Source organism: Frankliniella occidentalis, unplaced genomic scaffold (genome assembly GCF_000697945.3).
Source record: "Frankliniella occidentalis isolate FOCC.00 unplaced genomic scaffold, Focc_3.1 Scaffold25, whole genome shotgun sequence".
NCBI classification, from domain to species: domain Eukaryota; kingdom Metazoa; phylum Arthropoda; class Insecta; order Thysanoptera; family Thripidae; genus Frankliniella; species Frankliniella occidentalis.
In genome coordinates this window covers 530,189-538,314 of record NW_026267155.1, presented here as the reverse complement: position 1 = coordinate 538,314, position 8,126 = coordinate 530,189, and the positions used below count along the sequence as shown (strand labels likewise).

At 50.0% G+C, this 8,126-nt stretch overlaps 1 protein-coding gene across 1 annotated transcript in view; it reads left to right on the top strand.

The window, feature by feature from the left end:
* Positions 1-8,126, top strand: part of LOC113213718 (uncharacterized) — a 73,449-nt gene that overhangs the window by 44,574 nt on the left and 20,749 nt on the right. The window lies entirely within an intron of this gene.

Sequence of the window (8,126 nt, the reverse complement as noted above, 5' to 3'; positions counted from 1 at the left end):
CCTCCACCTGCTGGTGCCATCCTTGTCGACACCACAGGCACTTCCCTAACCAACCACCCCCACCCCCTCACACAAACCGATCGGACGAGATTGTATCGCATAATGCGCCGCTCGAAGCAACTTTTTTTTTTTTAACCCGCAGCACCTTCTTTTCTCCTTTCAATCCGTCGCTCTCCGCGCGACAACCGAATCTTTCCCTCATTTCAATCTTCCGTTTGGCTTCTTTTGGCCGTTTGTTCTGTCGTGTCGTCTGGGCGGGTTTTTGGACCGAGCGGGGACGTGTGTGTGTGTGTGTGAGAGAGAGAGAGAGAGAGGAGAGAGAGAGAGAGAGAGAGAGAGGGCGAGGGAGAGAGATAAGGGTTGTTTGTCGCTGCGGCCGGCTGCAGCCTTTAGCCTGCTCTATTTAACGCAAGAGCAAATTCACGTGCGATGTCATCTGGGGCGATGGCCATTGGCTTTGCGGCATAGAAATCGAACGGTTGAAACTTCGTAATTTTTTCCCCCCTTATTGTTGCAGAGTTAATTTGAATATCGGGCATGTGCAACGGAAACGGAGTCTCGTATCGTCAATATTTAAGTCTTTTGTCTATAACGGTCAGTTCAATTCTATTTTGAAATTTTGTCAGCAAGCCTAGTCGTTCTCAGCAAATATCCACTATGGAAAATAGTCGTAAGTTTACGTAAAAGTTTTCTATGATTTGTGTCGTAAAATTACAATGTTAAATTTACAAGCACAATCGACTTGTTCGGCTTTCGCAAATTTACAACGTATTTTGTAAAGGATATTTTTTTAGTTACATTACATTAGTACCAAAGGTGCTTAGTTGTTATACTGCACCTTTGTTTTTCCAGTGTTGCTCTAAAAATAAAGGTGTTAGTGGTGTTTCACCCTTCCCTCCTTCCTTCCAGAAACACACGCCCGATGCACTTTTCTTGGTCGGTGTGTTTGGCGCGCGTTTTTTTTATTTTCTTAAAAAGCACCAAACCGTCTGTCATCTTCTTCCTCTTTTCTTCCGCGTCAAGTTCTACTCATTTGCCTCTGGCTGGGCAGCCGCGCACATTTGCTTTTTCTAAAAAAAAAGAAGGCAAACTAGTTGGGCCTGGCCACCCCCTTCGCACTGGTCTGACCCCTCCCTCACCCCCGCGTACCTTCTCATCCACGTCGGTGCACCTTTAACTTCCGCGTTCGTCTGGAAACAGGATTTTTTAAATCCTTTCTACTTCCTAGTTCTGCGTACGCTTTTTTTTATTTCGTTTTAATTTTCAAAATGCGTTTGTGCGCAGCAGAATGAGTCAACTCACTCACTGGAGACATTAACCGAAACCAACATTGTAATTACCACATCCATCCTGAGAGCAATAACTAACTGTAACGTGCAGTACGTGTTACACTGGAAACCCAAGTGTGTACATGTATGCGTTATTTACTGAATACCTACATGTATGCAGCATATACTGCATACATGATCATGTATGCGGCAAATAGTGTGTACATGACCCTGTATGCAGCAAATACTGCATACATGGCCAGGTACACACTTCGGCACATGGCTTTTAGCATAGAGCTCTACGTGTGTACATGGCCTTGTATGCAGTATTTGCTGCATACATGTAGCTATTCAGTAAATAACGCATACATGTACACACTTGGGTTTCCAGAGTAAACAATTTGAAACAAATGAAATTGCAATCAGACGATGTAGTAATAAACGAACGGACCAAAGAGATTTTTCCGAAACCTTGTTTCGGGAGTGCTCCAGTCTGCCACGCTCGCGTCCGGTTCACATTTGCTGTTTGCGGCCGCCATAGTCCATAAATGCATTACACGATTGTTCGCTTTCGTCAGCTGCTGCTGCTGCTGGAAAGTCTAGGGCGGTTATCTACAAAAACAACAGCTGTGTGCCTTGCAAATCCTGTCGACCACCATCCGTCCAGCTCTCTGGTGCAGCCGAGAGGGAGAAGGACAGAGAGAGAGAGAGAGAGAGAGAGAGAGGCTCAGAGAAGGAGAGAGGGAGAGGAACAGAAAGCGAGCTGCAGCAGTTTGCGACCGGAAGCGCAGCACGCCCGGTGGTGCAGACTGCATTCAGACATCCAGATGGATGCATTATTTTATCTCGACAGTCTTAACCCTCCCCTTCCCCCCTGTCTCTGTCCCTCCCTTTCCCTCTGCTTGCTCCTCTCTCCAGAACCGTCTGCCTACAAGGTGACTTGAATGCATCGCGCGACGTTCCCAAAGACGAGGTCGGCCCTCTGGCACATGAAATAAATTTCGGCGGGACTTTAGCGTATTGACGCGGGAGCGCCCTTCCCCCCTTCCCCCTCTCAGTCTGTCTCTCTCCCACTCCCCCACCCCTCCCTCTTCCCCTCTGCAGGGCGACAGACGTTGCGGACGGTCCCTCTGCTGCAGCGACCGCTGCCGCTGCCCCATATTATTTGCATTGCATTCGCGCCATGTCCGGAGGGGAGTGGGGTGGTGGGGGGGGGGGTTGCATTCGATGCAGCTCTTTGCTGCTGCAGCCTGATGCACATGGGCAGCAGCAATGGCGACACACACACACACATACACACACACACTCATCGAGAGGGGCGAGAGTGAGATGAGGGAGAACGAGAGAGAGGGACAGAGAGAGAGAAGGGGGAGGACGAAAAGAAGGGAATAAGAGAAGGAAAAAAAAAACTGCGATAAAGAATATTTTAATGAACGCTGTCGCTGCTGCTGCTGGTCTGGCCCTGCAAGGGGCTCGGATATCGGAAATCATGCAGCGAAAAGGGGCAAATTTGCATTGGAGCTGCCGGGATGGAGGGGGAGGTAGGTAGTAGCATCCACGTGAATATAAATCGCCTGGACGCTGCTACTTTGCGCTAGTATAGCCGCCCCGCCCCGTGGTCTATTCGTATGCTGCATAACTTAGGCAGCTGCAGCCGGCCAGGCTTAGCGAGCTGCAAGCCGCCTCCTGAATAGTAATCGTCAAAAACAAGAAATGTGGTTGTCCGCCAAAAAAAAAATACAAAAAATTACACGTATTTGTGTGCGTTATTTTTAAATTTCGCAGAAAGTAAACCATGTTGGATTCCTTTAAAATATACATAGAGGAGGTAAAGACCTCCTACTCTTCTGTTTTCTCTTTCTTTCCTAGACGCGGTCCGTCCCCATATTTCATTAAGAGTCACCCTTGCTTAAAAAATATAAAAGGGAACAAAAAACAACCAACTCAAAAACCTCAACAAAAACCAAAACCAAATTTGCAACTCGAACAATCGATTACCCCGTACCACCAGAAGCGTGGTAGAGCGCACAGAGAGTGCCGCGAAATAATGCAGAATCGAAATGGAAAGCGCATGTGCATTAGCTGCAGGCTGTGCTGCAAGGTCACACGAGGCGGCCGCTAGGTCAATGCCAATGCCAATCACCGGCTGCACTCAGCTGCAGCGGGAGTGCAACGCCCCTAGCCGCGTCGTGTGTGAGTGTGTGCGGTTGTGTGCACTTTCGCGCTCGAAAAACAAATATACGCGCGGAGTACGTTTGTAGCAACGTTCTCTCCCTCTTTCTTTCTCTCTCTCGCTCGCTCACTCACTCACGCTACCGCTCTACCGCTTGTTCACCCTCTTTCAGCGTTCACAAGAAGCCTATATGCTGGGCGGGAAATGTATTTTTGGCGCAATGCCGTTTGGTCGTTGACTGATATCCCCTGCTGCTTCCCCTCTCAAGACTCTTGCGCACTTTTTTTTTTACCCGCCCTGGTGCTACCCCCCTACCCCCTCCCTGCCCCTTCTATTCAGGGCGCAAATGCGGGCTTATTTTGAGCTCGCGGCCGCTGGCCTGGACGCGTGGCTGCACCTCGCGCGACCAAAATGCACTGCAGAAAATCGCGGTGCTTGCTTTCGGGCAGAATAAGGCTTCATATACCTCAGTGTCCGTATGGTCGTGGATTCAAAAACTTCCACGTGGAATATACATATGGTAAAAATGTCACGCGGTACGGTTTTCAAGCCGCTTGGGGTGAAACCAGAGGTTTCATGAAACCAGGCGGCTGTTCGTTTGACCCGACCTGCACCTCTTCTTATAACCATCCTATTTAAATTAATTAAACTGCGAGGGGGACTTATTGACCATCAGGTGTGAGGTAGTTGATTATTACTATTGCGTTCTGAGTGTAATTCGTCGACCTTAATACCATCGACTTTAGCTAAAAACGTAAATCAAATAAATCTAAGCGTGTCCCATTGTTTTGTTTGCCTATTAGCCTGTTTGGCGTTTTGAACAATCCAACTTTAGAAGTACGGCCCCTGCTCAGTACTAAAAAACGAAAAAACTTACTGTTTCTAGTAATTTGCAATTAAGGATTTACAGACTTGGACAACACTTTGTGGTTTCCCTCTTTCTAGTTTTGATTATTTTCGTTATGACGTGGTCAAAGGTTATCGAAATCGTATTGGGGAATCTGAACAGTATTTATATCTCAACAAAATTCGATGCGTCAAATCCATTCCCATTTCAAGTTGGTGCAAAATGAGGCGACAGTGAGGCTGGACTCATCTGCGATTCAGGGAATGCGAGATCCGCTTTGCCTTGCTTCACTCGTTTATTCAAAATAGCAGCCTTATTCGCAAGAAGAAGATGGAGAAGAAAACACTTTTTAGACTGCACTTCAAGTGGTATAGTGAGGTAGGAGGGGAGGAGGGGCGGAGCCCTTTCTCACAGCCTGTGTTAAAAATGAGGTAGGAATGATTGTGGGGGAATAATAATTTGTGATGACGAAGATGTGCACAGAGCCAGCCACAGGAAATAAGACAAAACTTATATATCTCTAAAACAGAATTCACGCTACCATAGAGAAAGTAGGAAACCATAAAACGACACCTAAACTTACAAAAGCCAGTTGAATGAATTTGGCGTTCTGAAACGTGATTAGAGAGGGAAGTATGTTCATAATTTATGATTTATACCTCGACGTGTCTCGGTGTCTTTTGCCGTGTAGTGGGCGTTGCCCTGGCGTTGCCCGCCCGGGCCAGCCAGGCTGCAGCCGTAGAGCTGCGCAGGGGGTGGGCTGGGTAGGCCTAGTATTGATCACAAAGGCCCTAGCCGCGGCCCCCGGGCCCAGCGGGGTCCAGCATACTGCGTAAAGGGGGGTTACTTTCCCAACGGCACGCATGGCAACCTAAGAAAGACTGAAGGACTGAAAAATGTTCCCCAACTACACGGAAATTCACCTTTTGTGCAATTTCTTGCTCTTTTGTTTTTGCTTTCTTTTCCTATTGCAAAATGGATGTTTTCTGTTTTGGGGGTACAAAAAATCATCAGCGTCATTGTGATTTCGAGATGCTTTTCCACCTCAAGGTGAATATATACCCTTGGCATTAAAGAGATCATGATTGCTTCGGGCGCTCCTTTTTCCCTACAACGCGGAGAGGTAACGTGTAGGTACAGTTTACCGTAAGGGTACTTTTTTCCCTTCGTGCTCAAGGCGTTACTGTAACTGTAGTACTCACCCTGAATAAACGCGGACGGAGGTTAAGAGAGGCGATGATGGTGTTTGGTCGGCGGGCGTCGCTGCAGCCGGTCGGCAGGGCGGGGCGACTTCAGGAGGACGCAGGCAGTAGTTCAACCGTGTATATGTGTGTGTGTGAGTGTGTGTGCTAGAGTGTGAGGTGCACAGCAGGTCACTTCAGAGGAGCGTGCCGGGTCACTACGCACTCGAAGCGGGCAGGAGCGCGTTCACCCGGCTTGCCCCTGGCTGGCCTCTCTCTCTCTCTCCTGCCAGCAGGCCTATCGTTCTCTCTCTCTCACTCGCACTCACTGCCTAGCTGCACCGCGGCGGGCGCACAGCCGTCGAACACATTTTGACACGCTTTGTTTTCAGCAACTAGCGTCGAGCCGAGCCTGCGCCGGCGTCCAGGGCCTGCTGGTGTGCCGGGCGGATCACTCCCCCTCCTCCCCTCCCTCCCCTCCGGTGTCGAGGACCCGGGGACCAAAGCAGGCCTGGGCTGAGCCGGCTCCCCGTCTCTCTCATTCTCTCTCTTTCTCTCTGCCCGCGCTCCGGGAGGGTTAGCCCCGACAGCCAATAGGGTTCGCCGGCGGCGGTCCTAGCCCCGCCTCCCCCTTCCCCCGCCCGGTCCCCGCCCGCCAACCGGGACCCTCGAACCCCGCCGCGCCCCGCCGCGTCCGCCATGGTCTAGGCTAGAGCAGTGGTGGGGGGAGCGGGGAGGGGGGGAGGCGGCTGGCCGGGAGCCTCGCGGAGCAGAATTTGACCGTGAGAGAGACAGAGAACGAGTGGCGTGGTGCGCGGACGGACGAAGATGGGGCGATGTGTTTTGAACGCGCCCTACGACGGTGGCGCTCGAGCTGTATGGTGGCTAGGTGCCACCAATTCCTCTCTCTCTATATATGTGTGTGTGTGTGTGTGTGTGTGTGTGAAAGAGTCGGTGGTTGTCGACACCCCCGTTTACCCACTTTTGACCGTCTCTCCCCAGCAGCGGTGGTTGTGATGTCGTTCCATTGTGAATGCCCGTCGTCTCCTCAATGAACCAATATCGCTAGAACCACCCGACCTCTCAATCAACCCCACCCCCCACCACCACCACCACCACCACCGCAGGCCTTTCAACAGTATCCAAGACCCTACCACGGACAGTGCCACTACGAAGCCTACGCACCCTTTCATACACTCACTACGAAAGCCTTTCTATTGCAATTGCAAAGCAAGCACTCTTTGTAGCATGCAAATCAATGCTTCGTCATTGTAAAGTATAATGCCTCGTCTAGAAGGCATCTGAATCCTTCGCAACTTGTAAAGCGTCAGCATATTGCTGTATGCAAGAACCTAACAATTGGGCCGCTCAACCTTCCAATACCACCAACTGTGGCTCGCTCATTAATTGACAATGTCGCGGCCGCTAGCCACTTCTCAACCAAAACTACCACCTGAGGCCTCTCAATCAAACAAAACCCATACCAAGGGTCTTTACCTCAACCAATACCAATACAGTAAAGCTGCCTTGACTGATCAGGACAGGTTGCGTGAGGTCACGTGAAATGAAGGAGTCGGAACCGAGTGGGTGCTTCTTTCGCCTTTTGATTTGAAAACACTGGAGACCGGGACATGACGTTCAACTGCCGATTAACATGAAACGGGATAGTGGACCCTTCCAATCAAAGAAAATGAATACCATATCTGTAAGAGATTTGCAGCTCGTTTTGAATGTTTTCTTCGAATTAACAAATTACGCTGTTCTGCGCTGTTACGTCGTTATGACCCTAGCTGAAGTTGAAGTCATGTACCTATTTCGGGGTCACCTTAATGCAGGGGACCAAGTTCAGAAAACTTGGTTGGTGAAGCTTTTGACGCACTACTACCTATATATTGCCCAGCCCACTGTCGTTGAAAAATACTTTACCAAAAATTGGCAGCCTGTTAAGAATCTTAATTTTCCTGGCAACATTGGAGGCCGAGAAGATTACTGCGCCTATTCGCATCCTGCGGGTTCTAAGTCGAATACCGAGAAATAGTGCAGTTCAAATTAAACATAACGTACCTTCACTTGCACCAGTCACCAGTTTGCACTAATGTGTGGTCGAAATATAATGTTACCCCGTGTGACAACGTGCATGAAACTTTTATACGAATTTCACGTTTTTATTTACATAAAACTTCTTTCCAATTTTTTCGTCTTTGTCGCTCACACGCTATACATCAGCCCATTCTCGACCATGTTTTATCACACACAGAAAAGAGTGTTCCAAACATGCCATGCCAAACATGCTTTAATGGCCAATTTCTCGAGCCCGCGGGCTCTCGCCGCGAGTCGACCGGGGTGTGTGTTGTTGAAGGTGCTTCGCCATGTAATCCCCGCTGCCCCGTCCTTTGCCCTGAAGCCTAGCCTCGCCCGAGGCCTCGCCCTTGCCCCGTTGCTACGCCGGCCGCCGCTACCCCGCGGCCCCAGAGTCTTTTGTCTCTCGACTGGCCGGTCGGCCGGTTGGTCTCGCGGCCGCCAGATGGCGTTGGTCTCGCTCTGGAGCGTAGAGTGCCCAGACGGCAGCGCGGGACCGGTCAAACACGCGCCTACACACCAACTCGCTCGCTCTCTCTCTCTCTCTCTCTCTCTCTCTCTCTCTCTCTCTCTCTCTC